The sequence below is a fragment of the Lampetra planeri genome, chromosome 42, assembly GCF_965212315.1.
Source record: "Lampetra planeri chromosome 42, kcLamPlan1.2.h2, whole genome shotgun sequence".
Classification (NCBI taxonomy): domain Eukaryota; kingdom Metazoa; phylum Chordata; class Hyperoartia; order Petromyzontiformes; family Petromyzontidae; genus Lampetra; species Lampetra planeri.
In genome coordinates, this window is record NC_136148.1 from 2332279 (window position 1) to 2338535 (window position 6257).

Sequence of the window (6257 nt, forward strand, 5' to 3'; positions counted from 1 at the left end):
TGACTTGTATCATTGCAACTTTGAGATTTGCAACGGTAATGTAAAAAAAACAATGATAATTAAAATATCGATTTAAAGCTTTCGTGACTGCAGGGATTCATATTCTTGGTTCTTTCGGTAAAGCCACGTAGAAGAGATATAAAAAAAAACATTTATTTTATTGTTATATATTTTTTTTTTATTTCCCTATTTTGAATTTTTTTTATCTTTTTATTATTTTTTTATTTCCCTTCTACGTGACTTCACCGAAAAAACCAAGAATAATAATTTAAATGTTTTTCTTTTACGTCACGCGATTTTGGACAATTTTTGACCCCCCCCCCCCTCGTCACACGGCGTCACAAAAAGTCAGACCCCCCCCTCAAATATGACGTCACAAAGCTCTGCCCCCCCCCCCAAAAAAAAATAAAACATGCTTCAAATCGCTTTTAACTATTGTCATTGTAGTGCGTATTTAATGTGGCGCTGCACTCTGATGTTGTAGGAGAACACATTTATTAAAAAGTCTATTTAATTAAGTAGAACGTGTTGTCTATATTTATTTAAAGTTGCGCATTTTTATGTGACGTCACATTTCTCCAACCCCCCCCCCCTCCTCGTCACACATCGTCACAAATGTCTGACCCCCCCCCCCCCCCAGGTGCGTGACGTCATTTATGGACGGCCCCTTACCTATCCTTGAGCAAAGATTCGGTGCACAAAACACAGTCAGCTGTGCGGTGAGCCCCTATTTATAGGACTGGCGCATCGTGAGTGCCATTGCTGGAAAGTTGATTCGTTCCAATTAGTGGTGGTCCCACGTAATAATTTTGGAGGGGGTGGAGGAGGAAATGGTGCACAGCATATACCTACTAGAATCACCCAGGAATGTCCTTAACGCTCGTGACGTCACTCCACATCGACCAGCCCCTCCCCCTCATTAATATTCATGAGCAGGTGACGTCCTCCAAATGGACACTCCCCCCCCCCCCCATTATTATTACCTAATATAATGAGCCAAAAATGTCTGTGTGCAACGCTCGTGACGTCACTACACGTTCAGCAGCCTCCTAATTAATAATCATAAACAGGTGACGTCCCCCACATGGACCCCTCCCCCTCATTAATAATTATGAGTGGGTGACGTCACTCCACATCGAACAGCCCCCCTCATTAATAATCATGAGCAGGTGACGTCATCCAAATGGACACCCCCATCCCATTCATAATTAGCGCCTCCTCCCCCCTCCTCGGCGTCAACTCACAACCCTCGCTACAAAGCAGAACCCTCACGTCACGTGATCTCCGTCACGCTGTTGAGACATCGAAGTAAAAAGGACGTCGTGATGAACAAGGGATTATAACCTTTACATGAAATAGGTCTGTGTCACCGCGCCCTTACAAAGTGCACACGTATTAATGCAATGCATATATCACGTCGCGGTCGGATTTTCGCTTGCAAGATTCACATTTACTGCAATACACCAGTCCTTGGACGGGCAAAAGGCGAGTTGAGGAGGTTTGCTTCACGTCTGTTTAACCGGGAGAAGAACTCGGGGGACCGCAATATTCTCATTTGCAAGAGAACCCTAGGTCACGAAATTGACAAAACAAAGGAACAGCACTAAACACAGCAATTAAGATTTAAAACAAACAAAAAACGTAGAGGAGAAATCAAATTTACTGCAACAAAAATAATACTCTGAGATTTTTTTTAAATGTTCTTGTTACTTGAGTTGTTTAATCTCAAATGTCTTGAAAAACATCGTGAAATTTAGTTTGATCACACATCACATAGCACTCATTGCACTATTAGGCAAACAAAAACACATTTTCACTGTGTAATAATGAGCATATCTAAACTGAAACGCACAATGATATGTTTATATATTTACAATGTTACACTTCTGAAAACCTCTAAAATGCTCTGTGGCATACAACGGGGGTCAAGAACTCCCCAGTCCCCCCCCCCCCCTTGGATTTACCTTTGTCTAATGAACATTATGCATCCACTGGATCCTTCCTCTTATCTGCTCCAAAGAAGGCCCTTTAAAACCTTTTTTTTTCTTTAAGGCCACATTGTTATTTGCGAACATGTGGAATAACTTGTCAATTAGCCTTAGTTGAACACTGCACATCTGCGCTCAAGCATGCTGACGGCATGACAATGTCTTAGTATCTTAAGGAGCAGGTGTGGTCTCTTTGTTAATACGAGAGCACACGACTTCTCGTTCAATTGATAATTGCCGTGCGTGTGTTATTTTCATTATCATTGTCAGCGTCGATGTGGCAGTTAGAAAAACAAATCATTGAATTTCACGATTCATAGATCCACTGCTGCATGAAGGCCTCCCCATGCCGTGCGGGTTTGTGAGGATAATGTGATCACACTCCATTGCACTGGTCAGGGCGCAGTGGTGAAGGCGGGGCACACAGACGTGGCAACGTAGTGCAGTACAACAATTCACTTTGCTGCACGATTCAGCTGCCCGCAATGTAGCCTCGGAGCAGCCTAGAACCACCGGCAGGCATCGGGTTTTTTTCTTTAATACAATTAAACCCGATTTCGGGGAATTACAACCTGCTTTAATGAATACGAAACTCTGATCCAAGGCTTAGGCTGCTTCCTTGTCGGTGCTGCTATCATCGTACTCGGGGGGTCGTCGGGCACGGGGTAGTCGTTGAATGCGGCGGGCAGGTTGGTCGTGATGAACACGAGCTTCTCCTCCACAATCGTGGGCGCCAGTGAGTTCCTTAGCTTGGAATGGATGAAGCCCATCGTTGAGAAGTGCGGTTCTGCAATTAGAACCAATTAAACCGGATTTCTCCCAATCTCAAATGATCGGGTTTAATATAAAAAGACAATTAAACCCGAATGTAAAAAAACCCGACTGTGCCACCCTTGTGGTGAACACCGGTTGTATACACACGACGAAAGCCCACTCAAGTGCAGCTCCCCAGGATCACACCTGCTTTAAGCTTCCGAGATCTGATGAGATGGCTCGGATGCGTTCCCGAGTGACTTGCTCACGTCATCCCAAAAGATTACGGGCAGCATACAAAAGCAACACGTGTTCGCTTCGGTCATCATATCACGGGGGGGAACCACAACGTCATCGATCCATTAGCGCAACCAACACGTGTTTTGTTGACAATGCTGGCGGTTAACATATGAATGGCCGAGTGGGCGAGACTCATGTATGTGATTGAATGTTACTGCACGTTGAACTACTTTCGCACCGCACGTGGGTCAGGACGAGAAGCAGACGTTTAAAGATGAAACACATTCCTGCGGAGGGAGCAGGAAGGCACGTTGGGTTTCTCGGTCAATGGCCAGGGTCAACGGCGGCGTGGTGTATTCCGCAAATATGGCCGACTGTGAGGGCGGGCACAAGCCGGCGTGAGTAGGTTAAACGTTGAGTTTTATAAGGGCACCACGGGGTGACCAGCCCCTCCCCACCCAGCCCCACCCAGCCCACCCCTCCTCACCCATCCCCTTACCACCCTCCCCTCCCACCCAACATGCTTCAAATCGCTTTAAACTATTGTCATTGTAGAGCGTATTTAATGTGGCGCTGCACTCTGATGTTGTAGGAGAAAACATTTATTGAAAATTCTGTTTAATTAAGTAGAACGTGATGTCTATATTTATTTAAAGTTGCGCATTTTTATGTGACGTCACATTTCTCCCCCCCCCCCTCGTCACACATCGTCACAAATGTTTGACCCCCCCCCCCTAGGTGCGTGACGTCATTTATGGACGGCCCCTTATATCATACTGATGACAATACTATATTCTATCATTAAAAACAAAAATATATATTTTTAAACATAATTTTTTATATGTTATGTTTCGGCTTGGGTCTAATTGTCCACGCTCAACTGACGTTGGCTGTAAATCCCCACGGTACCTTACGTGATGGCAAGCTTCGGGGCCACTTCCTGAAGTCGTGGAGTTCTTCCATTACTAGTACGGTACATTTCATTAAGGCGTGTTTTAAAAAAAAGTAATAAAAAATATGACTTATTTATTGCTGGAATGGGTACGAAAATGTTGGGTAAACCTTTAACATTATTGGCTGATTTTCCACAGGGTAAGTGTCCCTTCCGCGCCACGACAGGTTGATGAATAGAAAGAGAGACGGACAGAGCTCAGGAAAAGTAAAACTGGGGCAGGAGAGAGAGACCCATCAGGTGCGGTAGACACAGGCATAGATCACCAGATTGCTACAGCAGATATGCGCCGTCAAGGCGAAGTGGGTTGATATGTTGGTTACTTACTGAAGAAATTCAGTAAGTAACCAACATATTAACAATACCCACAGGCTTGTACAATTCCCTGCATTGAACGTACCAAGGACTGAGACATCCCTAACATTGTCCGTGAGATACGTTGATTATAAATTCTCAATCTGGACTCCTCCACATCAATGTTCTAGATTTATCTTATACGTCAAATGAAGAAGGACCATTTCCCAAAATGTGGCCAATGATAAGTTTAGTTTTAAGGCAACCTTATTGATGAATGTGAGTTTTTTGTTATTTGTGCTTGTGCATCACTGCCAACGCAGGGTAACTCAATATTTTGTTCAATAAAAGGCAGATGTTGGCTACATCCCCGAACAGATGTCCCCCTCTCTTGTTCGTCTCTGCTTTGCCAAATTTACCAATTACCCTCTCATCTCCGCTCCTTTATCTACCTTTGCATGGAGGTCTCCCTCTATGATTGTTTACTATGCCCCTATTTAGTAAGTGGTATTCTCTCCCCCCCCCACCCCCACATAATTTATATAATTCTACATCCTCATGCTTTTGTTGTTGGAGTACTTGCTTGAAATAACCTAAACATCGTAGTGGTTCAAGTGCCTTTATGTTAACTGCACATCCTAAACCCACTCTGAGATTTGATTGGAGGGGAGATAAGGATTTTCCTGGCTCCGCTATTTTCTTTCTATCCCTGAGACTGCACTTTCAAGGCAGGAGAATTAATTTATCTCCCCTTATAAAAGACGTTGAATGGACATTCGAAGGGCAGAGCCTGGTCAGCATTTGAGTGAACAGCTTGAATCGGAATAGTATGTGCTGTAGAGTTAAATTTAACTATTTAAATTCCCCAGGCAAGGCCCACAGAGCTATACAGCTCTTTTTCAGAAGCGACCTGGCCACAAATTAAATCTCAACTAAGCGGCTTATCACATGGAAATGTGTAGCAGCCAAATACTCACGTTTCTAAATGTGGAAGGAAAAAAACCGGAGGACCCGGAGAAAAATCCCCGCAATTACGGGGGAGAACAAGCACACTTCAAATACACAGCAGCAGGCGTCAGAGTCGTGATCGAACCCACGATCTCCTGTATTCCAGACGAGGTAGTTAAAATTTCGCCACCGTAGCTGAGTTGGCACTGGCTGAGGTAGGCAGGAGATGGAAGCACAGCAATGGATTCTTGAAACTCTCAATGCTGGAAGCTGAGGGTCACCCCTCGTATGTGTGGTGGGGTTTCCCCGAGAACTCTGATTTCCTCCGAGAAGAAAGCAATCACTAATATTTGGAGTTGGCGAAATACGTGTCAGGAGCCTCCTACAAAAGAGGCCTGAAATAAATGGAATGTAAAGTGTAATAATAGCACTTGTATCACTGTGTTTCAGGGGTGGGGAACCTTTTTTCTACCAAGGGCCATTTGAATATTTATAACATTATTTGCGGGCCATACAAAAGTATCAACTTAAAACATTTGCCTGTTATATTTGGTCAAACATTTAATTAACTCACCCTTAATGTGATGGCTGGAACTGCTTCTCTTTGTCGAGGCGTGTGGTGATGTTAGCTGGCATTGATGATGTTGCTACTCGCAACTGCTTTTCCAGGTTTGCTCCGAGATTTATTGAATTTTGAGTCCCGCCTGCGGTTGCCTTGGCAGGGCCACACCAAATGGTTTCGCGGGCCTTATACGGTACACATGAAGGCAATATAACCTGTTATACGATACATTATACTCTATATCCTCACAATGATTATCTATTAGTCTAGGTTATCACTATGTTTGATTTTATAATCTACACGATGACGGATTTGATATTATGCTCTATTTTACCTATATGATTGGATATAATAGTCTAGTTCAAAGGTCAGCAACCTGCAGCTCCTGAAGGGCTGCTAATTGTTTAAGGACGACCGTCTTGTATCCACGTGCATTGTCGCTCTTCAAATATTGAATTGGAAGAAAATACTTTCTTGTTATTTTGGTTGCCGACCCAGGGTCTAGATCAGGGGTGGGGAA